Genomic DNA, 26,989 nt, shown 5'->3' with positions numbered 1-26,989 from the left:
CATCCTACACTACTTACCTTATTTCTCGCATGGATCCTCTAAAGTATATCTTTCAGAAGCCTATGCCCACAGGAAGACTGGCAAAGTGGCAAATTTTACTCACAGAGTTCGACATCATCTATGTGACTCGGACCGCGATGAAAGCCCAAGCCCTAGCCGATCACTTGGCCGAGAATCTAGTGGATGAAGAATATGAGCCACTGAAGACTTATTTTCCTGATGAAGAAGTGATGTATGTTGACAAGGCTGATCATGATGAAAAGCCAGGTTGGAAACTCTTCTTTGATGGAGCTGCTAACATGAAAGGTGTTGGAATAGGGGCTGTACTCATTTCTGAAATAAGGCATCACTACCCCGTAACAGCTCAGCTTCAATTTTATTTCACTAACAACATGGCTGAATACGAGGCATGCATTCTGGGTTTGAGGCTAGCTATAGATATGGGAGTTAAGGAAATACTAGTTTTGGGAGATTCAGATTTTTTGGTTCACCAGATTCAGGGAGAATGGGATACTCGAGATTTGAAGTTCATACCGTATCGACAATGTCTGCATGATCTTTGTCAACGATTAAGGTTAGTAGAATTCAGGCATATTCCAAGGACTTGTAATGAGATCGCCGACGCTTTGGCTACTCTGGAGTCAATGTTACACCATCCAGATAAGACTTACATCGACCCTCTGCATATCCAAGTCCGTGATCAGCACGCTTATTGTAATGTGGTTGAAGCGGAAATTGATGGTGAACCTTGGTTCCACGATGCCAAGGAATACATCAAGTCAGGGGTATATCCGGTACATGCCATAAGTGATTAAAAGAGAACCATTCGACGTGTGGCTAGTGGATTTTTCTTAAGTGGGGAATCTTGTACAAGAGGACTCCAGATCTAGGATTACTAAGGTACATAGATGCTAAACAAGCTTCGACTATCATGGCCGAAGTGTATTTCGGAGTTTGCGGGCCGCATATTAGTGGGTATGTCTTGGCAAAGAAGATTCTTCGAGCAGGTTATTATTGGCTCACCATGGAACGAGATTGCATCAGCTTTGTTCACAAATGTCATCAATGCCAGGTGCACGATAATTTGATTCATTCCCCGCCATCTGAGTTGCACATAATGTCTGCACCTTTGCCCTTTGTTGTTTGGGCATGGATGTCATTGGACCAATTGAGTCGGCAACGTCAAACGGGCATAGGTTTATTCTGGTGGCCATTTATTACTTTTCCAAGTGGGTCGAAGCTGTAACTTTCAAGTCCGTGACCAAGAAGGTGGTGGCAGATTTTGTTCATTTAAACATCATTTTGCCGGTTCGGAATTCCCAAGGTAATCATCACAGATAATGCTGCTAACCTCAACAGTCATTTGATGAAAGAGGTATGCCAACTGTTCAAGATTATGCATCGAAACTCCACTCTGTATCGTCCTAAGGCAAACAGAGCTGTTGAGGCTGCTAACAAGAACGTAAAGAAGATACTTCGTAAGATGGTGCAAGGTTCCAAGCAATGGCATAAAAAGTTACCTTTTGGTTTACTAGGTTATCGCACTACTGTTTGCACTTCAATAGGTGCAACTCCCTATTTGATGGTATATGGAATTGAGGCAGTTATACCTGCGGAAGTTGAGATTCCAACCCTGCGGATCATTGCTGAAGCTGAAATTGATGATGATGAGTGGGTCAAAACCCGGCTAGAGCAATTGAGTTTGATTGATGAAAAAAGATTGGCAGCAGTATGTCATGGTCAATTGTATCAGAAAAGAATGGCAAGAGCATACAACAAGAAGGTGCGTCCCTAGAAATTTGAAGTGGGTCAGCTGGTATTAAAATGCATCCTTCCACATCAGGTTGAAGCTAAAGGCAAGTTCGTCCCAAACTGGCAGGGGCCGCTCATTGTGACAAAAGTGTTGCCCAATGGTGCTTTGTATTTAACAGATATAGAAGGCAAATGTGTAGATATGGCTATCAATTCTGATGCACTCAAGAGATATTATGTATGATTTCTTTGCTTATCTTCGATCGTTTTTTGTACTTGGCATGTTCAAAGTTGGAATGACGAAGGCATTTTATTCTGCTATCCCAAACACTTTTATCCTTTGTTACCCCTTTTTGAGCCTTATTTATTTTCTTTCATACCACTCTTTTGGAATCAGAAGTAGAGTTAGAAATAGAAAAGAAAAAAATAAGAGAAAAAAAAAAAGAAAAAAAAAAAAGAAGAAAAAGAGAAAAAAAAAGAGAAAAGAAAGAAGGAGAAGAAAAAGAAAAGCAAAGTAACAAAAACAAAACTCTTATGTTTGAACTACATTCGACCTGATTCCTTTTAAGGATACGTAGGCAGCCTTACACGGTTCGGTCCCATCAAAATAAAAATCCAAAATTCCCCAGATTCAAAGAAACTGGGGCAGAAGTTTTAGTTTTGTAAAACGATCTGATTCCAAAAGTTGTAATTTTGAACCCTTTCATTTTAAATTTTCTTGAGCCTCCATGCCACTCTTTCTTTCTAACCCTGTCCAAAAGCCTACACTACGGTCCAAAGAAAGACTTTCTGATCAATCTTTGAGGATGCCAAGTCAAGCGAGATAGAGGTATGATTTACATCATGGGTAACACTTTGTTCATGGGCACAAGGAAAAATGAATAAAATGAGAGAGTCTTAAGGATGAAAACTCTCTCGGGCACTGTAAGGCGATGTTGAGCTGAGACAAAATTTAAAATGAGAGAGTCTTATTGGTAAAAAGCCTCGCGGGCACCGTAAGGTGACGGTGAATTGAGAGATGAACAAGTGAGAGAGTCTTGTTGGTGAAAACCCTTCGGGGCACTACAAGTCGAATGAGGTTCGTGACTTTACAAAGAAGTTGGATCATTGGAAGCCTGGTATTGAAGAATGAAGACATGACATGAACTAGAAATGTGATTGGTTGGACGGATTAGGCTGATCAATCTGAAATGCATGTCATGATCATTGGAGCCGGTTGCTTCTCTCAGATAAATCCCTTTCCCTCTCTCATCCGAATAGGATATCTTCATTCAGACCTTTGTTTGTTCCTTTTTGCCAAAAATCATTTCATTTTGTTCTTTTGGCTCTATTCCTTTATGTTTCTTCCAAGTCAGTTTTCTTTAAAAAAGAAGAAGAAAGGATTTCAAAGCCTACTACCGGTTTCTTGACTGTGAAGGCAAAGTTTGGTCAAGCACATCATAAATAAGATGATTCAGAAAGAGTAATATGGTGATAACTAAAGTTTAGGTGATCAGGTGAATCTTGAATTTTGAGAAAATATAAAGGTTTAATAATTGTCTGAATGAAAACGCAATACAACTAGTGAGTGAAAGGGATCGGGTCATTCAGAGGTTTTTGTGGTCGAGGTTCGATCAAAAGGTCAAAGAATTCTTTGTTAGCCCGAAGCAGCTAATTAGAATGAAGCATTGTAGTGGCAGAAGTAGACTAACCACCACATTTTCAAACTGACGAGATTTTCTTTGATTGAAATAGTGGCAAAAAATTTTGCTCCCTATGTAGGAATACTCCATGAGGAAAGCATGTTCCAGATAAGTTCAGTTTTAAATTTTCAGGACCCTCCTGGATAATGGGATTTAATTTAAAGTCTTCAGAACCCTCCTAGATAATGGGATTCAATTTCATATTTTCAGGACCCTCCTAGATAATGGGATTCAACTAACACTTATGAATGTTCCTGGTACAAACTGGGGCAGAAAATCTTCTCTGTTTTGTCTGTGTTATTGTGGTTGCAGGCACCCACCTGGAGAATAAGGGAATTTATTTCAAGTTCAAGTAACTATCAGGCGCCCACCTGGAGAATGAGGGAATTTATTTCAAGTTTAAGTCAGCATCAGGCGCCCACCTGGAGAACGAGGGAATTCATTCAAATCTTAAGTCAGCATCAGGCGCCCACCTGGAGAACGAAGGAATTTTATTTCAAGTTTAAGTCAGCATCAGGCGCCCACCTGGAGAATGAGGGAATTTACTTCAAAGTTCAAGTTATTGACAGGCGCCCACCTGGAGAACGAGGGAATTCATTCAAATCTTAAGTCAGCATCAGGCGTCCACCTGGAGAACGAGGAAATTTTATTTCAAGCTGTAAGTCAGTCATCAGGCGCCCACCTGGAGAATGAGGGAATTTATTTCAAGTTTTAAGTCATCAGGCACCCACCTGGAGAAGGAGGGAATTCATTTCAAGTTTTAAGTCATCAGGCGCTCACTTGGAGAATGAGGGAATTTATTTCAAGTTTTAAGTCATTAGACGCCCACCTAGAGAATGAGGGAATTCATTTCAAGTTTTAAGTTATCAGGCGCCCACCTGAAAAATGAGGGAATTCTTTTCAAGTTTTAAGTCATCAGGCGCCCACCTGGAGAATGAGAGAATTCATTTCAAGTTTTAAGTAATCAGGCACCCACATAGAGAACAAAAAAATTTATTTCAAGTTTTAAGTCATCACGCGCCCACCTGGAGAATGATGGAATTTATTTTAAGTTTTAAGTCATCAGGCATCCACCTAGAAAATGAGGGTATTCTTTTCAAGTTTTAAGTCATCAGGTTCTGAGGGAATTCTTTTCAAGTTTTAAGTCATCAAGCGCCCACCTGGAGAACGAGGGAATTCATTTCAAGTTTTAAGTTAGCATCAGGCGCCCACCTAGAGAACGAGGGAATTCATTTCAAGTTTTAAGTCAGCGGCAGGCGCCCACCTGGATAATGAGGGAATTCATTTCAAGTTCTAGTCATTGGCAGGCGCCCACCTGGAGAATGAGGGAATTTATTTCAAGTTCAAGTAAGAGGTAGCAGAAGTTCGCTCAAGAATACGAGTCGATAGTTCGAGATGCACAACAGAATTGTAGAAGACTCAAAATCAAGTTTTGAAGACATATAGGTAGGAATCTTGTAACTCATAGCTGATAGACTTGCTTAGTTTCTTTTCATTTTGATTTCGGTGTAATAAGGGGTTCAGCAAGCAGTAGCAGCAGTAACAACAGTGAAATTACAGCTTCTCGATAGTCCCAACTACCAAAACTTCCAGAACTACACTAACCTGATTCATTTATAGCCGAGGATATGTAGGCAACCTCGGAAGCAAGGTTCGCTCAAATCTTTTTAAAACGCTTCCCATGGAGTATCCAAACGGGTAAAAATCGCTCGTATTCGCTCATTTTATCTTTGCCCAAAAACTCTTCGTATTTCCGAGCAAAGAGGGGCAGCTGTGAGCACGTAATTTTTGCCCGACAAAAAATACTCCTACAAATTCAAAATAGGCTTTCTAATTATTTTACTTTTTTATAGAATTTTTAGGAATTTCTTGTTAATTTTTGCTTGCATTTAATTGCATATTTAACATTTTAAAATCATGAGAAAAATACCAAAACTGTCTAAAATATTTCATGAATAGCATTTTAGGTCTTAATTGCATTTATGATATAATTATATGAGTTAATTACATTATTAAATAAAATCACAAAAAAATGATCGTTTTTACATATTTAGCTTTTAGTTTTAAAATTAGTATTTTTCTTTCATTAATTTTAGGTTAATTAATTATTTTAATGTTAGAAATAGATAATTAATTCAATTCTATAAATTAGATTATTTTAGAACTTAACTTAAGTTTTTAATTAATTTTATTAGGATTTAAAAATTCAAGAAAAAAAAATGAAAGAAAGGCCTTGTTTGGTTCCGGTTCAGGCCGAAGCCATTTTTCTAGTGGCCCAATTTCCCTTGACCCATCAGCCCCTATCCAATCCCTCAGACTCGCGACCCGCCTGCCCAAACCCGCCTCACTCCCTTATTTAATCTGAGCCCTTCAATCCATCCCCATCCAATGGACATAATCAACTCCTACACCTCATATAAAATACCAATTATAACACCTACCAAAAAAACCTAAACCTAATCCTTCATCTCCAACGGCACCCCCACCCCTCCTTTGCCTCTCTGCTGCCAAACGACCCCCAAACCCACCAGAAAAATCAACCCACTCGCCCCACGTGTTCCCTCCTCTCTCCTCTTGCCATGTAGCGTAACCAACTCTAACAACATAATTATTTCTTTCGGATTTTTGCCCGTCTAGATTCTTTTTGAGGCGATTTTTAGATTAATGGGAGCCATAGATTGATTGACAATCGATCCATGCCCTCCATTTGTCCCAAAATTATTCACACAAAGAGTTGAGAATTTTCGGATTTGGAAGGAGGGTAGGGCTATATATATCTGAGGTCTTGAGGAAGAAAAGGAGAAGAAAATCAGAGACAAATTTTTGGGTAAAAACATTTAGGACAAAATTTTGGAGAGGTTATTTTAAATCGCTGAGTTTCTTCTATTTTGTTTTTGGTTTCACTGATACAAAAGGGAGTGAGAAAATTTCAGTTTAGTTTTGGTCTTTTCTTGTATTCCGAAAAAGAATTCTATTTCTCGCTTCTGGGTTTTGTTTTGAGATGGAGATTTAGTTGAGCTGAGGTTTTTCCGGTCGCGGTCCAGGTTGTTTTTCTTTTCAAGTTCCGTCATCAATTTTGGATTTTGGTTCAATCTCATAGCTGGTTTATTAGAGATTTGACTCGGATATTCTTATTAAATACAAAAGGTCTGATTTTTTCCTATCTTTTCGGTATTAAATTTTTTTTTTAGTATTTTTCTTCAGTCTTGTTTGTGAATGTTGGAATTTAAATGATGTATGATTGAAGTAACTGATTCATGAGTTCAATTTTATTACGATATTTTAGTTATTTAGCTGGTTGGTTTCCATGTTAAGCAGTTAAATCATTTGGGTTAAATTTTTGAATTCTGTGACGTAATGACGTGATACAGGTCCAGTTTAGTCTTGAAAACTAACATGTTCTGTTTTATTGATAAAACCATGATCCTGCTCATAAGTGGAGTAAGAGATTTATTAGCTTTTGTTGATAAGCCTATATGAATTTTGTTTGGGTGTGATTGAGATAAGCACAGGAGTATACATATACTGCTTTCGTTATATTGTCTTTATTTTCGTTTAATTTGTCAACCTCTCACTTTAGACTTTGTTCATTCTTGAGCTAAAATCCACAATGGTCATGGGCCGTTTATGATTATAGTGAGAGTTTTGTGGAGTAAAATCGAGTGGTACATTTTCCTTGGCTAAGGAAAAAGAGACCAATTTACATGAATCTATCAAAAGCAGAATGCCTTTTAGCTTGATTGCTTTAGTTTCGAACAATGTACTGAATATTCTTATTGCCAATCCATCTAATAACCATAGCGACAGGCCTTACGAAAAGTTCAAACTGAAAATTAAAACTTGAAAACAAATATCTAATAAAAGCTTAACTTAGTCACGTAGCTAATTTCTAAGTCCCCGGCAACGGCGCCAAAAACTTGTTGCGACCAAACACACTCACGCAAGTATACGCGGTCGTCAAGTAATAAAGTGACTAAAAGTCGGATGTCGAACCCACGAGGACTTATGATTAACTATTAACTAAATTAGACTATCCTAATTATCTAAACAAGAATTAAACCTAAAAATATTTTATTCTAAACTAATTAAATAAAAAAATATAAATAATAAACTTTGAACAGAGAAAGAGCAGATTTTTATGATATCAATGTAATGAAAACGATCTAGGGTTATGGGCTATCTAATAATCCTATTGTATTCTTCAATTGAATTGACCGACTAATTTATCTAGCTTATTGGTTGACAGGGTTAATATTGCTCATAAGAATCTGTCGAGTTCTTACTCGCCTATTCAAGCTAACCTAACGCCTATATGTCTATGGAGTTAGAATCAACAAGAACGCATTTATAATTCCTGTAAATCAACCAAGCAAGGCAATTAGGTATATGTCTATCCTAACCACGAATCCGTTCCCCGATGCCCGAGTTCAAGAACTTGCCCTACTCAATCCTATATGCAATATAGAATTCCCACTTTCGAGTTCAATTCTAGATTCGTAGATAATATTCAATTGGTGATCAAGCAATGAAATAATTAAGTGCAAGATTGAATAAATAAACTAATATGATAAATCAAGAAGTCAAAATCAATATCCGAATAACAATAGTCATGAAAGAACCACAACCCTAGAATGTGAAGTTTAGCTCCATATAGACATGGTAGCCAAACAACAAATCATACAAAGAAACATAAAGATTACTAAGTTTGGTGGGAGAAAGATGAAACTTGATGAATTCCGGCCTCCACAGCTTTGTCGTGGCTTTTCCCCCTTCCCAATATGTTAGATGCCCTAAAAGAGGCATTTTTGGCTTATATATTGCGTACAAAAGTCGTGGGCCAAAGTTCTCCTATTTCTAGTCCAAATCAGCTTCAGGGATTGATGCTATGGTGGATGCGTCGCATCCACCTCGTCCTCCACTTCTCAGCTTCGCATGCTAGGGTAGATGCTTCGCATCCACCTCGTCCTCCACTTCTCAGCTTCGCATGCTAGGGTGGATGCTTCGCATCTACCTCGTCCTCCACTTCTCAGCTTTGCCCAGGTGCGGATGCTAAGGCAGATGCTATGGGCCGACTTCACTGCTAAGGGTGCACGAAATCTGATTTTTTCTAGATTGGATGCGACACATCCAACCTCTCTTCCTCTAGCTAGAGCACCTTTTCTTCATATTTTTGCACTCCAAACACCCTAATTCATCACACACAACTAAATTAGTCATAAAACCAATAATTAAACCATGTTGGGCATTTTAAGGATCAAATAGTATCAAAAAGCGGTTAAAACATGGGTAAAGTAACATCAACACATATCGAAATATGCCCAACATCACCACCCCACACTTAAACCTTTGTTCGTCCTCGAACAAACCATCAATATAGTAGACGAAACAAAATTAAGCTCTTATCATTCAAACCACACTACACATATGACCATGGTTATTTGCTACAATTAGGCTCTAGAATGTGCATCACATACACTTCCCTTTACTTATGTCATTCTTTAAAAATATTCAAACAAAGACAACATGCTCACAACAACCCTAACCTCAAAAACCGACTCAATGTCACTATGCACTCATGGCTTGAACACCCAACATCATAGAGAAGTCTAATAACGTTACCTATCCCTCGTGAAACCATGTGCCCTCACAACAAGAACAAGAGAGCGAGTTCAATCCACACATTCGAATCTCATGATCAAATATATTTTAATGACTCACATATATCAAAGAAAATCGCTCACTCTCACAAAGAAGTCACATTTCATGCAATTGGTACCATAGGTTTGCCCTTAATGTAAATCTCTACTAATGAAAGCTCGCTCGATCTAAAATCAATTAGGACTTTTTCATGGTTGTAATGTGGGCTAAGGGACGGGTAGGATATATTTAAGGAATAGTGACTCACCCTCCTAAGCACTTTAATACATCACAAAATTACTTTAAGCATTTTTTTTCTTCAACCCCACTTCAATTTCACAAATAATATCACCCCCAATAGTCCCTTTTTCTTTAAGCACTACTTTAGTTCATACCCACTAGCAAGAACAAGATAACAATTTATTCATTTCTATTTTTCCTTATTTTTTTTTCCAGATTTTTCTCTTTTTTTTCTTTCAATTTCCGCTAGTGGTGTATTATTTTACAAAATAAGTGCACCCTTCTTTCTTTCATTGGTTCCACTCAAAAGGCACCCCACACTTAGTCCCTTCTTACTTCTTTTAGCGCTCATCTAACAATTAAAGTGCTTTAAGAGGTAAAAGGATCAAAACAATGTCAATTAAGAATAAAAGGGTATAGGCTTGTAATGTGGGTACCAAATAAAAGGTCTACAGGCTCAAAAGGGTTAACTAGGGATAGATTTTATTTGTGATAAGCAATAAGCTCAAAAAGATCAAAGAAAGCCTAAAATTATTTTTCAAACCGAGCATCACCTCAAATTTCGCTTCAACTCACATACCGGGCAAGTTCTAGACACAAGTACAATACGTGGACTACACAAAAACCTCATCACACATGGCACATGACTCACTAAGGACGATCACATTCCGACTCTCAAGCAATGCAAGTATTCACGGAGCCACGAGATATTAAGTATTAAACACAAGGTGAACATAAGTCATATAAACGAGACATAGGCGCCACAAAACATGCTATCCAATTTAACAAGGCATCATCAATAAATTCAAATCATACAGAAGATACTACACATGCGAAAGCATAAATATGTTACTATCAAACAAGTCAAGGGCGCCTAGGTTCATCATTCTTGCTCCTTTTATTCCCTAAATTCCTAATCTACTCAGAAAGAAAAAAGCTACCCGGTTCAAACTACATCCCATGGAAAAGAACCGAGGCACAAAGAAAAACCACAGGGGATTATTACTACCTAAAGAAAGCTAAAAGACATATTTTGAATTTTTGTTTAGACTTTAATCCCTCAAGAAAACTGTCTAGGAGATCAATCGTCGGGAAAAATCCAATTTTTCTACTTTTTCATTTTTTTTTTAATTTCTTTTTTTCTTTTTTTCTTTTTTTTTTTTCACAAAAGCTACTACACTTAAGAATGAGTACTACAACTAAGCTAAAATAGCACAGAAACTCATCCAAACGATCTCCTCATCCCACACTTAAAATTTTGCAATGTCCTCAATGCACATTATAAATAATAAGAGGGTAAACGAGACTCCCTGGTAGGCCAAAGGCCGAAGCAATAGCGGCTCACGAGGTACTCAGATTTTCCCCAGGCATCGTCCTTTGTGTGGGCACCCCACACTTAGTCCTCACCATCTAGCTTGCTTTTGCACTCTTCTAATGGCTTTGCTTCCTATGCTCATAATCCTACAAAACAAAAATAAATACTACAAAATAATAAAAATAAAATAAAATAAAATGTAAACAAAAATAAAAGAAAGCAGTAAAGCTGGGTTGCCTCCCAACAAGCGCCTGATTTAACGTAGCGGCACGACGTGAACCACTTTTTGCCTCCACCTCGAACTTATGAATTGAGCCCCTAACATGGCATCCAGTTTGCGGCTATGCTCCAGTGGTGGGGCTACAAAGATAACCAGGCCAAGTAATAAATTTTTCACTCTACACTTCTCGGCCTTTAGATGAGGAATGTATTTTTTGCTTTTTGGCATGACAAATTCAAAAATATAGGCATCATGTTCCTCTTCCATTGACTCCTCCAAAGGCTTAGATGACTCGATTTCCATGTCATCATCCAAATACAATGTCGAAAAATATTTAGAATGAGGACCAACACGCCCCAACTTTAGAATTGTATTACTATTTATATCCTCATATGTGCACACATTAGAGTCTTCAAATATAACATTATCTGCTACCTCGCATGGCTCTAGTGTACTTTTCTCAACATGGGCATCATCAACAGAAATATGCTCGAATGATTGGCTCTCCACTTTTAGCTCCTCAATTTGGCGTATAAGCTCCTTTTCAGCTTCTGACAACTCATTACTATTTTGTTGGGCGATAGACGCAACAACCTTTGCATTTAATTTATCTTGCAAGTCGTGAATAGTAGTGACAAATTTATCAATTTTATGTGCAAGATCATCTCTCTCCTTAGACCAATCATTCACCAAAGTTGTCAAAAGACAACGTCGTTCCGCATATTCCCTTAATCGAGAATATTCGTCCCAATACCAACCCTTACTCCCATATTCAAATTCAGCTTTCCAAGAGTTCAGGTCATGACAAGCCCAAAATGACGGGCCATATAAGTCTTTCCTCAACCAAGAGTCTTCATCAATAACCTTACCTCCATATATTTCATCCCCAGATGTCATGGTGAAAGAACTAGAAACACACTAAGAGAAAAATCAAATAGTTATAAAAATAAAATATTTACAAAAGAGAAGAAAAAAAAACTTGTAAAGATAAAAGTAAAAGCCTACTGTAGAAAAATGGTTAATTTCTAAGTCCCCGGCAACGGCGCCAAAAACTTGTTGGGACCAAACACACTCACGCAAGTATACGCGGTCGTCAAGTAATAAAGTGACTAAAAGTCGGATGTCGAACCCACGAGGACTTATGATTAACTATTAACTAAATTAGACTATCCTAATTATCTAAACAAGAATTAAACCTAAAAATATTTTATTCTAAACTAATTAAATAAAAAAATATAAATAATAAACTTTGAACAGAGAAAGAGCAGATTTTTATGATATCAATGTAATGAAAACGATCTAGGGTTATGGGCTATCTAACAATCCTATTGTATTCTTCAATTGAATTGACCGACTAATTTATCTAGCTTATTGGTTGACAGGGTTAATATTGCTCATAAGAATCTGTCGAGTTCTTACTCGCCTATTCAAGCTAACCAAACGCCTATATGTCTATGGAGTTAGAATCAACAAGAACGCATTTATAATTCTTGTAAATCAACCAAGCAAGGCAATTAGGTATATGTCTATCCTAACCACGAATCCGTTCCCCGATGCCCGAGTTCAAGAACTTGCCCTACTCAATCCTATATGTAATATAGAATTCCCACTTTCGAGTTCAATTCTAGATTCGTAGATAATATTCAATTGGTGATCAAGCAATTAAATAATTAAGTGCAAGATTGAATAAATAAACTAATATGATAAATCAAGAAGTCAAAATCAATATCCGAATAACAATAGTCATGAAAGAACCACAACCCTAGAATGTGAAGTTTAGCTCCATATAGACATGGTAGCCAAACAACAAATCATACAAAGAAACATAAAGATTACTAAGTTTGGTGGGAGAAAGATGAAACTTGATGAATTCCGGCCTCCACAGCTTTGTCGTGGCTTTTCCCCCCTTCCCAATATGTTAGATGCCCTAAAAGAGGCGTTTTTGGCTTATATATTGCGTACAAAAGTCGTGGGCCAAAGTTCTCCTATTTCTAATCCAAATCAGCTTCAGGGATTGATGCTAGGATGGATGCATCGCATCCACCTCGTCCTCCACTTCTCAGCTTCGCATGCTAGGGTGGATGCTTCGCATCCACCTGGTCCTCCACTTCTCAGCTTCGCATGCTAGGGTGGATGCTTCGCATCTACCTCGTCCTCCACTTCTCAGCTTTGCCCAGGTGCGGATGCTAAGGCGGATGCTATGGGCCGACTTCACTGCTAAGGGTGCACGAAATCTATTTTTTTCTAGATTGGATGCGACGCATCCAACCCCTCTTCCTCTAGCTAGAGCACCTTTTCTTCATATTTTTGCACTCCAAACACCCTAATTCACCACACACAACTCAATTAGTCATAAAACCAATAATTAAACCATGTTGGGCATTTTAAAGATCAAATAACATCAAGAAGCGGTTAAAACATGGGTAAAGTAACATCAACACATATCGAAATATGCCAAACATCACTACCCCACACTTAAACCTTTGTTCGTCCTCGAACAAACCATCCTATAGTAGACAAAACAAAATTAAGCTCTTATCATTCAAAGCACACTGCACCTATGACCGTGGTTATTTGCAACAATTAGGCTCTAGGCTATGCATCACATACTTCCCAAATTAATAATAGTTAAGCGACCGTGCTAAAACCACGGAACCTGGGAATGACTAACACCTTCTCCCGGTCTTCTGGTTTTTGCACACTTTTAACAGAGTCATCCTTTCCTTGATTTGGGATTCTAGAAATAAATCGGTGGCTTGGGACACCATAAACTATCCCAAGTGGCGACTCTGATTAAAATAATAATCCCATTTCGAATAATATCACTTAAACTGAATAAAACTCCCCTTCCCCTACAGAAAAAGGAGGTGTGACACCAGGTGTTTGTCGAAGATAGACTTGAGGTCTGGGTACTATCAGGTAAGGATTAGAAAGAAAGACATTCCGAAGACAATATTCAGGACCAAATACGGGAACTTTGAGTTTCGAGTTATGTCGTTCGGGTTGACCAATGCCCCAAAAATATTCATGGACTTGAATTCGTTCGGTGATGTTCACTCCCGTTCAGAGGCTGAGCATGCAGATCATTTACGTTCTGTACTCAAAGTTCTACAAGAAAGTAAGTTGTATGCAAAATTCTCTAAATGTTAATTCTGGTTGAATTTTGTAGCCTTCCTTGGTCATATTATTTTAGGTGAGGGTATACGGGTTGATACACAGAAGATTGAGGCAGTGAAGACTTGGTCTAGACCCACGACACCGACGGAGGTATGTAGCTTCCTGGGTTTGGCAGGTTATTACAAGAGATTTGTAGAGGAATTTTTTCTCTTTGAGCACCATTGACAAAGTTGACTCAAAAGGAAACTAAAGTGGACTGATGCTTGTGATCGGAATTTCCAGGCATTGAAGGACATATTGACTACAGCACCGGTTCTGACACTTCAAGAAGGGACCGAAGGTTATGCTATCTATTATGACGCTTCGGGCATTGGATTTAGTTGTGCATTGATGCAGCATTTTAAGGTTGTCGTTTACGCTTCTAGACCACTAATAAACCACGAGAAGAATTACCCGACCGACAATTTAGAGTTAGCGGCGGTGATTCATGTACTAAAGATGTGGATGCACTATTCGTATGGCATTCATATTGATATCTATACGGACCATAAGAGCCTTCATTATATATTCAAGCAAAAGGAATTGAATTTACGTTAGAGGCGATGGTTGGATCTACTGAAAGACTATGATGTTGATATTGTATACCATCCAGGGAAGGCGAATGTAGTAGCCGACGCCCTCAGCCGTAGATCTATGGGTAGCATATCATATTTACAGCCAGAGAAGAGTGATATAGCTCGTGAGATGCATTGGCTAGCTAATCTTGGAGTTTGATTACTGGACTCAGGTGATACCAGAGTTACTATTTAGGACACGACGACATCATCTCTAGTAACTGAAGTGAAGGAACGCCAGTATGAAGATCATGTATTAGTTCACTACAGAGATATAACCCCTCAAAAGGAGAAGACACCATTTGAGATTACAGGAGATGGAGTCCTCAGATATCAAGGTCGATTATGTGTTCCTAATGTGGCAGGGTTGCGCCAGCAGGTTATGGGAGAAGCTCACTATTCTCGTTATTTTATTCATCCAGGAGCGACGAAGATGTATCATGATATCAGTGGAATATACTGGTGGGACAGAATGAAGAAGGATATAGTAGAGTTTGTTTCTCAGTGCCTTAATTGTCAGCATATTAAGATTGAGCATCAGAAACCAGATGAATTATTGTGGGCTATAGAGATTCCAACTTGGAAATGGGAAGTGATTAATATAGATTTCATCATAGTCTTACCTTGTACCCAGCGTAAGTTTGATTCTATATGGGTTATTGTTGATAGACTTACAAAATCAGCCCATTTTTTACCTACCAGGACTACGTATTCAGTAGAGGATTGTGCAAGGCTTTACATTAAGGAGATAGTACGACTCCATGGTATCCCTATATATATTATCTCAGATAGAGGTGATCAATTTACAACTAATTTATGAAGGTCCTTACAAAAGGATTGGGGACTCAGGTAGGTCTTAGTACAACATTTCATCCCAGACAGACGGTCAGGCTGAGCGTACTATTTAGACACTAGCGGATATGCTATGGGCTTGTGTGATGGACTTCAGGGGTAGCTGGGAGGATCATCTTCCACTTATTGAGTTCGTATATAATAATAGTTATCATTCCAGCATTCAGATGGCTCCATACAAAGCTCTTTACGGACAAAAGTGTAGGTCTCCTATCGGATGGTTCGAGATTGGGGAAACTAAGTTATTAGGACCAGAGTTAGTACAACAGGCAGTTGAGAAGATTAAGCTTATAAGGGAAAGACTATTAGCAGCTCCGAGTTGTCAGAAGTCCTATGCAGATAATCGACGACGAGACTTGGAGTTTCAGGTAGACGACTGGGTATTCCTAAAGATATCATTGATGAAAGGCGTTATGAGATTCAGTAAGAAAGGAAAGCTTAGCCCTCGGTGCATTGGACCTTATAAGATTATACGCAGAGTAGGCCAAGTAGCATATGAATTAGACTTGCCTTCCAACTTGGAGTTTGTACATCTAGTCTTTCATGTGTCTATGCTCCGTAAGTGTATTGGAGATCCCTCTAAAGTCATTCCAGTTGACGATGTTCAGGTTACAGAGCAGCTATCATATGAGGAAGCTCCCATTGCTATACTAGATAAACAAGTTCATAGATTGAGAACTAAGGATGTAGATTCGGTTAAAGTACTTTGGTGAAACAATAATGTGGAGGATATGACTTGGAAAGATCAAGAAGAAATTAAGACTAGGTATCCTCACTTGTTTCTGCTTCCGGAGGAGGATCGGACTGAGACATCACAACCTTTAGGTACGTATATGATACTTGATTCTTATGTTAGTTATTGTTATTGGTCGTGTGAGGCCATTGGTGTTATTGATAATTGAGGACCTATGTGGATTTGTGTTGTTGGGTTTGTTGTGTGACAGGTTGGTAGTAGTACCGTTACAGATGAGACTCTGCCAAAATTTATATAGATTTCTGGGAGTTTAACATTCGAGGACTAATATTTCTAAGGGGGTAAGATTGTTACACCCTATGCATCCCAAGGTGATGTAATAAATATGAGACTTGTTAATAATGAATTAAATGATTTTAAAGTCATAATATGGCTATCTTTGATGTTTGGATGAAAATATTAAGTTTGGAAAAAAATCGAATTAAAGTTGCGAAAAAACCGACTAAGGATTTGCCTTGTAATAGAAATTTTTGAAGATCTACGAGTGTAGTTTCCAAAGCATTAAACCGTTAGTTGATACGACGTGGGAGTAGAGAGATATTCGCGTTTTCGCAAGACTGTGCAACCAGCTCAGTTGGGACCCACTTGAGATAGCCACCGACCCTACGTCTTTTAAAAGATGTTTAGCCTCATTTAGGGTCATTTATGACCCAAATTTCGTCCAAAATCTCTCCAAAACCCTCCCTAACATATCCCAAGATACCAAGAACCAAACTCAAGGGGAATCAACTCAAATCATCATCAAAGTTGTTAAATACTACAAGAGAATGCTTCTATGATATTGTGGTGTGATTGAGGGATATTGTGAGCTAAGTTGAGATAGGGTTTCGAGTTGTATCTTCTGTCCAAGGTATGTATAACATCTTCTTGATTGTGCTTAAGGTTAATCTTGTGTTGGTTGTGTTTTTTGGGTGAAAAACCATAAGATAGCACTTGCAAGAACATGGGATATGGTTGTTTTTTGTGTTAGACTATTTTGTGGCTAAATATATGGTTTGTGGTGGCTGGAAATTATGAAAAATAATTTGATAATGTTTTGGCTGCTATTGTTAAGCTTTTCTAGGGGTTAATTAAGTTGATTGAAGAAGAAAATATGAAAAACAAGTGATTGACGATACAAATTAAGGTGCTAGATATTTGGGGCTGTTTTGAAAGGCATTTTGTGGATGTTTTGAACTAGAAATAATATGGTACATATAGGTATGATCTTCTGAAGGTTGTAAACTAATTTATGGAATAAGATTTAGATTCAATTTATATCTTGTTATGAGTAAAAACAAGTTTGCCTCTCAATATGATTGTTAAGATAATCGAAAGAACTCATATTGGATTATATTATTGTTGGTTCTATTGTTGGTTATAGTTGTTGTTGTTGGGCTGTTGATGACCTTAGTGGTCTTTAAGATGTATTAAAAATAAGGGAGTTGCTGCCCGATTTTCCTTAAGCCATACGACTAGCCAAATATGATGGTACGACATTATATGTTAACGACAATATCATTTCACTTGTTGTAGATGCAAGAAGTTGTGTTGAGCTTGGTTGACTAATAAGGAAGAGATCATATAGGTATGTTAAGGCTATCCCTTCTTTCCTTTTGGCATGATCCATATGATACAACGAAATGAGCAAGCACATCACTTTCACGAATGATTCTATTCCTAGAAGTACTAGGGTTACCTATGTTCTTGATTCCCCATATGTCCTACTATCATATCGTCTGTTCATGGGTCTCAACATATTCTGAGAGATCTTATTGACTTATTTCATTATGCACTGCATTCATTTATACATGTATATTAATCCATGACCAGATGGCGTTATATACGCGAATAATATATGTATATGGGGTATGGGGGAAAGGTTATGGAATTATATATGCACCACCACCTAATCAGCTGGTATACGTTCATGATTTTGCCCACAGATGCTGAGATGATATGATGGGATACCCTCAGAGGCTTGATGATGTTATGTACACATATACCTATGCATGATATGATATTTATATGCATACGCATGACATTAGAAATATTTTCATGATTCACAAAACTATTGAGACTTACAGGTTGAGTTCTTTACTCCATGTTTCTTTCATGCCTTTTATATATTGATTTTTATGCCTTACATACTCGGTACATTATTCGTACTAATGCCCTTATTGCCTGGGGGCTGTGTTTCATGCCTGCAGGTACAGGTAGACAAGCTGACGGTCCCCCTCCTTAGGATCTTAGCTCAACGAGAGTTGGTGTGCTCCATTTGATCTGGAGCTGCTATTGGGTTGTGGTACGATACGTTTGTATATATATAAGGATATGACGAGGCCTAATCCCGTCCTTTATACAGTTTTACACTCTATTAAAGGTTTGTACATAGTCATCTATAGTTGGATAGTATGTGGCCTTGTCGGCTCTCCCTACCATATTCCGTATATATATGTACATATTTCTTTTGGGCACATTTTCTCACTTATGTTATTCACACAATTCAGTAGTTTACTGCTAGACGTTATGCATTTCCTACAGTTATTTCATGTTTTATCTTAGACGTATGCTTAGGAGTGTTCAATAGGTAGGCTCAGGCACTCGTCATGGTCCATCGGTTTGGGTCGTGACAAGAGTGATTGCTTATAATTCGAGTCAGTTGAAGACACATGAAAAGAACTACCATGTTCATGATTTAGAATTGGCTGCCATTGTTCATGCATTGAAGATTTGGAGGCACTATCTCTATGGTATGTCTTGTGAGGTATTTATATATCATCGGAGTCTCAAGCACTTATTCAAACAGAAGGATCTAAATTTGAGGCAACAGAGATGGTTGGAGCTGCTAAAAGACTATGATATTACTATTTTGTATCATCCCGGGAAGGCCAATGTGGTGGCCGATGCCTTGAGTAGAAAGTCGGTGAGTATGGGTAGCCTTGCATTCATTCTTTTTGGTGAAAGGCCTCTTGTAGTTGATGTTCAAACCTTGGACAATTAGATCGTAAGGTTAGATGTTTCGGAGCCCGGTCGGGTTCTAGCTTGTGTGCTTTCTCAGTCTTCCTTATATGACCGCATCAGAGAGTGCCAGTATGATGATCCCTAATTGCTTATCCTGAAGGACACAGTTCAGCACGATGATACCAAAGATGTTACTATTGGATATGATGGGGTGTTGAGAATGCAAGGTCGAATTTGTGTGCCAAATGTAGATGGGATGTATGAATTGATTCTTGAAGAAGCCAATGGTTCGCGGTATTCCATTCATCCGGGTGCCGTTAAGATGTACCAGGATTTTAGGTAGCACTATTGGTGGAGAAAAATGAAGAAAGATATAGTTGGGTATGTAGCTCGGTGTTTAAATTATCAACAAGTGAAGTATGAACATTAGAGACCGGGCGGATTGGTTCAGAGACTTGAAATTTTGGAATGGAAATGGGAGCGTATTACCATGGACTTCGCAGTTGGACTCCCACGGACTTTGAGGAAGTTTGATGTTGTTTGGGTAATTATGGATCGGTTGACCAAGTCCGCACATTTTATTCCAGTTAGGACTACTTACTATTCGAAGCAGTTGGCTGAGATTTATATTCGCGAGATTGTTCGCCTTCAAGGTGTGCCAGTGTCCATTATTTCAGATCGGGGCACGCAGTTTACATCACAGCTTTGGAGAGCAGTGCAACGAGAGTTAGGCACACATGCTCATTTGAGTACAACACTTCACCCTCAGACGGACGGACAGTCCGAGCACACTATTCAGATATTAAAATATATATGGTACGCGCTTGTGTTATAGATTTTGGAGGTTCTTGGGATTAGTTTCTTCCATTTGCAAAGTTGTCCTACAATAACAGCTACCAATCGAGCATTCAGATGGCTCTGTATGAGGCTTTATATGGGAGACGGTGTCTGTCTCCAGTGGGTTGGTTTGAGCCGGGTGAGGCTAAGCTATTGGGAACTGATCTAGTTCAGGATGCTTTGGAAAAGGTTAAATTATTCAGGAACGACTTCGCACGATGCAATCTAGACAGAAGAGTTATGCCAACCGGAAGGTTTGCGATGTTGCTTAAATGGTAGGAGAGAAGGTACTACTCCGAGTTTCGCCTATGAAGGGCGTTATGAGGTTTGGGAAGAAGGGAAAGTTGAATCCTAGGTATATTGGGCCTTTTGAAATACTTAAGAAGATTGGAGATGTGGCTTATGAACTTGCTTTGTCACCTAATCTATCGTGTGTTCATCCAGTGTTTCATATATCTATGCTTCAGTAGTATGTCGGAGATCAGTCTCATATTTTAGATTTTAGTAAAGTGCAATTGGATGGTAATTTAACTTATAAGATGATGCCGGTGGCCGTTTTAGACCGACAGGTTCGAAAGTTGAGATCAAAGAACATAGCTTCAGTGAAAGTATAGTGGAGAGGCCAGCCAGCCGGAGAAGCCACCTATGAGATTGAGCGAGTGATGCGGAGAAAATATCCATACCTATTTGAGGCTCCGATTATGATTCTAAACCCATTCGAGGATGAACATTTATTTAAGAGGGGGAGAATGTAACCACTCGGCCGGTCATTTTGAGTATTATGGCCCCGTCCCCCCAATTTACTAGTCAATTTGTGCTTTACAATTGTTATATGACTTACTGGGGAAATTGGTTCGTGTCCGGTGAGGTCTTGGAATGAATTGGAACACTTAGTTCTAAGGTTTAAAGTTTAAGTTGAAATAGTCGACTGAATGTTGAGTTATGTGTAAACGACCCCGAAATAGAGTTTTGATGATTCCAATAGCTCTGTATGGTGATTTTGGATTTAGGAGCGTGTCCGGAAATATTTTTTGAAGTCCGTAGTTAAATTAGGCTTGAAATGACGAAAATAAGAAATTTAAGTTGGAAGTTTGACCGGAGAGCTGACTTTTTGATATCGGGGTTGGAATCCAGTTCTAAAAATAATTCTGGTTCCGTTATGTTATTTAAGACGTGTGTGAAAAATTTGAGGTCAATCGGACTTGATTTGATAGGTTTCGGCATCGAATGTAGAAGTTGGAATTTTTTAGTTTCATTAAGCTTGAATTGGGGTATTATTCGTGTTTTTAGCATTGTTTGATGTGATTTGAGGATTCGACTAAGTTCGTATGATATTTTAGGACTTGTTGGTGTATTTGGTTGAGGTCTCGGGGGACTTGGGTGAGTTCCGGGATGGTTTCGGATAATTTCTCCATGTCTTGCCACTGCTGTTGCTGGTTCTGGTCTTGTTCTTTGCAAACGCGAAGGGATTCACGCATTCGCGAAGAAGGAATTTTGGACTGGGCCATTTTGTGCTTCGCGTTCGCGACTGAGGGCACGCATTCACGAAGGTTCGAGGGGTAGAGCTACGCGTTCGCGATTGGAGCTTCGTGTTCGCCAAAAGGGAAAGTCGACATGGGGGAATTTGGTCTTCGCGTCCGTGGTGGAGAGAACGCGTTCGCGATTGAGCATCCTAGTGAAACATCGCATTCCTGAGGCCAGTCTCGCGTTCGCGAAGAAGGAATTTGGGCAGAACATTTTTTGTGCTTCACGAACGCGAGGCAATGGCCGCGTTCGCGATGAAGAAAAGCCTGGGCAGAGAGTTTAAGATCTCATTTTTACCGATTTGGAGCTCAAGAAGAGGTGATGTTTGGGAGATTTTCAAGAAAAATAACGGGGTAGGTGTTCTTAACTCAATTTTGGTGAAATTACTCGAATCAATGGTTGTTTTTAACATTTAATTAGTGAATTAAGTTGGAAAATTTTGAAAAACCATCTTGGTTAAAGTTGACGATTTGAGGGTCGAGTTGATGTCGGAATTTGGTAAAATTGGTATGGTTGGACTCGTGGTTGAATGTGCGTTCATATTTTATAACTTATGTCGGGTTCCAAAACATGGGCCCCACGGGTGAATTTTGAGTTAAACTTCTGATTTTATTGAAAAATTAGTATTTTCATAAGGAATTAATTCCTATAATTTGTAGTGACTGAATCGAATTAATTGTGACTAGATTTGAGGCGTTCGGAGGCTGAATCGCGAGGAAATGGCATAGCGGAATAAAGAATTACACGGTTTGAGGTAAGTAACACTTCTAAACTTGGTTCTGAGAGTATGAATCCCTGAATTACGTGTTGTATGAATTGTATGAAGATGACGCACATGCTATGTGACGGGCGTTCACCATAGAAGTTGTGACATAAATAAATTCTGTGGAGTTGTAAAATTAAAGAATCATGTCAATATCCGCATATCCTCCACGTGTTAGAGAAATTGAGCTGAGGCTCGTATTAAAGATCATGTTTAGGCTACGTGCTGATATTTTGGGACTCATAGGTTCATGTTGCTGTTGAATTAAATGTTTTAAAAATGCACATTTCGTACTCAATCATGTTCATCCATTGTGAGGATATTCATGGGATCGAGTTGCGTGTCGCAGCAGGCCATATTGGCTTTATATATGTTATTATTATATGGATCGGGGTTGCACGCCACAACTGGCCGTATAGGCTTTATTATTATGGGATCAGACTGCACGCCGTAGTAGGCCATATCGACTTTATATAGCTCTTGGGCTGAAGGAGCCCCTCCGGAGTCTGCACCCCCCACAGTGAGCGCAGTTGATATTTATATTTGGGATGGACTTCCCAGGGCATGGATTTGCCTTATTTATTTATTTATTTATCTTAGGGATGGACTTCCCTCGATATGGATCTTGCCCAAAGCATTTATATATTTGGGCTGGATTAGCCATATATAGTGATGAGTGATTGAGTATTCTGAGAGTGTGAATACATGAGGGTTCCATTGTGGTACATCACATACGTCATATATTTTGGCGTGTAGATATAGAGATGTCATATTCCTCACATGATGTAGAGTTTATCTATTTTATTTTTACTGAGTTTAACTGTTGAATTTGGAAGCATGCCTACATTTCCGTAATGTCATTTCTATACTGGATTGTACTTGTTAAGCTCGTCACAACTTTTAGCCCAAAGGTTAGTCTTGTTACTTATTGAGTTGGTTGTACTCATACTATACTTTGCATCTCGTGTGCAGATCCAGGTACTTGCGGATATGGCGACTGCTAGATATCAGAGTTTCATCTGTTGGAGACTATCATGGTAGCTGCTTGGCGTCCGGAGACCTTGACTCTCTTTCCCATTCAGTTGTTTGTACTGTTCTATATTTTCAGACAGTATTTTATCAGTCAGACTATGTTATCATTTAGATGCTCATGCACTCAGTGACACCGGGTGTTTTATATCCGTATTTGTGAGATCTTCTTGTAAATTTAAATATTATGTTATCAAACGTAAGAGATATTTTTTGTGATTTACTAAGGTTATCGGCTTACCTAGTATTGATATAAGCGCTATCACGACATTTGAATTTTGGGTCGTGACAAGTTGGTATCAGAGCCTAGGTTGCCTAGGTTACATAGGTCTCACGAGTCATGAACAGTTTTAGTAGAGTCTTGTGGATCGATACAGAGACGTCTGCACTTATCTTCGAGAGGTTGCCGAACCCTTAGGAAAAAATTAACTTTCTTGTATTCCGTCGTGCGAGTTTGTTGATTCTGGAAACTAAATTTCTGTTATTCTATTCTCTCAAACAAGGTGAGGGCACGTACTACCGGATTGGATGGTCAACCATCAGTGCCACTAATTTTGGCCGCGAGAGGCCGGGGCCGTGGTAAAGGCTGAGGTGTAGCTCTCACAACAGTTAGAGCAACACTTGTAGTACCACCAATTGCTCCAGCTCAGGAGCAGGTTCCGGATATACTTGAACTGGCTGGGCCAGCTCACGCACCAGCTATGCCAATTGTGATTCCAGTCCTTTAGGAGGCTTCAGCCCAGATATTGACTGTTTGTACTGTCCTTGCTCAGGTGGTTTCAGCTCAGGACACACCAGTCACTTCTCAGGCCGGGGGAGGTACTCATACCTTTATCGCCCGTACTCCAGAGCAGGTAGTGCAGAGACTTCAGATACCGTGGGCACTACCAGTCCAACCGGTTGCAGCTGCTCAGGCTGGACACAAAATATTTTAACACTTGTACTTTTGTCACGATCCAAAATCTGCATGTTGTGATGACGCCTATCTTAATACTAGGCAAGCCGACAACCTCAATAAACCACAAATTCTTTTAAGTTTGAAAACATCATATTTAAATTCAATATAAAAATCTCACAAATATTGATATAAAAATACTCTCAAAACCCAGTGTCACTGAATACATGAGCTTCTAAATGAAAACATAGTATGACTAATACAATCACTGTCTGGAAATGTAGGACAGTACAAATAACTGAAAAGAAAGAGAGTCAAGGTCTGCGGACGTCAAGCAACTACCTCGATAGTCTCCAACAGATAAAAGCTCCGAAATCTAGAAACCTCAGTATCCGAAAGTACGTGGATCTACACACGAAGTGCAAAGTATAGTATGAGTACAACCAACTCAATAAGTAACAAGACTAACCTTTGGGATGAAAGTAGTGACGAGCTCAACATGTACTGTCCAGTATAGAAATAAGCGCACAAAAATGTAAGCATTGCTTTCAAGTTCAACAGCTAAACTCAGTACAAGAAAAATAGATAAATTCTGCATGATATGAGGAATATGACATTTCTATATCTATATGCCAAACTATATGTTGTGTGTGATGTACCACAATGGAAACCTTATGTACTCACACTCTCATAATACTCAATAACTCAGTATTATATATGGCCAATCCAGCCCAGGAAACTTCATCCCATATATACATATAAATTAACTGACATGCATTCACTCAGTACTGTACAAGGACAATCTAGCATAGGGAACTCCATCCCAAGTATAAATAAATAAGGTAACTCCATGCCTAGGTAACTCCATCCTAAATATAAAGAAACAGGATAACACCATGCCTAGGGAACTACATCCCAAATATAAAAAAACAAGGCAACTCCATGCCTAGGGAACTTCATCCCAAATATAAAGATAACTACGCTTACTGTGGGGGGTGCAGACACCGGAAGGGCCTCTTCAGCCCAAGCGCTATAATAAGCCAGATCCATGCATAAATAAATATAATATGTTGCGACGTGCAGCTCGATCCCATAAATATCACTCAAAATCTCCAGTCTCTCGGGCTCTTAATGACATGAAAATCAACCCAACATGATGATATGATGTATCAATGAATGACAAGAGAGACTAGGATATAATATGAAAATGATGGACGTGACTGAGTACACAATTTACAATTTAAACAAATAATTCAATAGCCGGACGACCCTTATGGGTCCCAAAATATCGGCACGTAGCCTAAACATGATCTTTAATATGAGTCTCAGCTCAATTTCTCTAATACGTGGTGGATATGTCGATAATGACATTTATTTAATTATGCAACTCCACAGAATCAATTAAGTCACGATTTCTACTGTGCAAGCCCGCACGCCTTTACACACACACACACACACACACACACACACATATATATATATATATATATATATTAGGCCGAGATTTATCACTTTGAGTTGTTGACAAGATATTTGATAAACGTAAAGGGGTATATTCACTATTATACACATGTATCTGTGTTGTAAGCATGTGCCTCGTGATTCAATAAGTTTCTTCCTTTCTTGTGGAGCGGGCCGAATGCCTCGGCAGTATAATAGATGCATCTATTATTCGTGTTGCTCGACCCTCTATAGTGTACACATTATTCTAGATCGGGCCGTACGACCTCGGCATAGTCGTGCGTTACATCGCTAGCAGTCTGAATATTCACGAGATTATCCTCCCACTGTTGTTTGGCATTTCACATGGTATTCCTTATTCATTTGATATTGGCACTTGATATTTTCCGAGCTGTTGAGATAGAATACGAGATTGAGAAATTTATATCGTTAAAAGAAATTTTGAAAGATTATGTTGGTTACCGTTTTATCCCACAATTACCGTCGTGTTTCATATTTGTTTAGGATTTATCATATTGCTTTATTGGACCTCTAGTAAGTGTCGATGTCAGCCCCTCGTCACTATTTCTCTGGGGTTAGACTAGATACTTACTAGGTACGCATTGATTTACGTATTCACGCTACACTTATGCACTAAATGTGCAGGACTTGACAGGTTCATTTGGTGGACATATGGGTGCGTCGGTGCAGCTGCTGAGGAGACTTTATAGTGAGTTGTATTCCAGTCTACGAATCGCAGCCCAAAGATTCTCCGTCGTACTATTTACTTTAATCTGTCTTATTAACATTCTAGACAGATGTTGTATTATTATTGTACTCCTTAGTAAATGCACATGCACTTATGGCATCGGGTTTTGGGGATATTCTAGTTGATGCTTACATATTTGCATATTATTATCACCTTTTATTTTATGTAATACTAATTATGTATGTACCCGTGAACTTCAAAGGTGTAAATTTCCTTACTTAATAAAATTTATGATTTCAAAAGTAATAAAATGAACAATCTACATGATAGTTCGCCGTTGACTTGCCTAACATCGATGTTGTGCGCCATCGCGGCCTATAATGAGTTATGGGTCATGACAGCTTGGTTCACTTGGGTTTCACGAGTCATGAGCAAGTATATTAGAGTCTTGCGGATCAGTATGGAGATGTCTGTACTTATCTTCGAGAGTATAGAGGGCTTTTAGGAGCACTTCCCTTCTTGATTCTTTATCATGCGATTTGAGTACATTGAAGCTTATGCCTTCATTTCCTTCCGACTCAATTGTATGTGACGTGGAGAGCTTGTTACCAATTGGGCATCGATGAGTTATCATGGTACTGCAGATGTTGTGCAGGATGTTTTTCC

At 38.8% G+C, this 26,989-nt stretch overlaps 1 long non-coding RNA gene across 1 annotated transcript in view; it reads left to right on the top strand.

The window, feature by feature from the left end:
• The window catches only part of LOC138904143 (uncharacterized), a 29,806-nt gene extending 11,174 nt beyond the window's left edge, over positions 1-18,632 (top strand). The window contains exons 2-3 of the long non-coding RNA XR_011413380.1: positions 17,699-17,750; positions 18,373-18,632. This is a non-coding gene — a long non-coding RNA (uncharacterized lncRNA). The remainder of the gene's footprint in view (positions 1-17,698; positions 17,751-18,372) is intronic.
• The last annotated feature ends 8,357 nt before the right edge of the window (positions 18,633-26,989 follow it).

Source organism: Nicotiana tomentosiformis, chromosome 1 (genome assembly GCF_000390325.3).
Source record: "Nicotiana tomentosiformis chromosome 1, ASM39032v3, whole genome shotgun sequence".
Classification (NCBI taxonomy): Eukaryota; Viridiplantae; Streptophyta; class Magnoliopsida; order Solanales; family Solanaceae; genus Nicotiana; species Nicotiana tomentosiformis.
The sequence above is the reverse complement of the archived record's forward strand: the minus strand, read 5'-3'. Positions and strand labels throughout refer to the sequence as shown.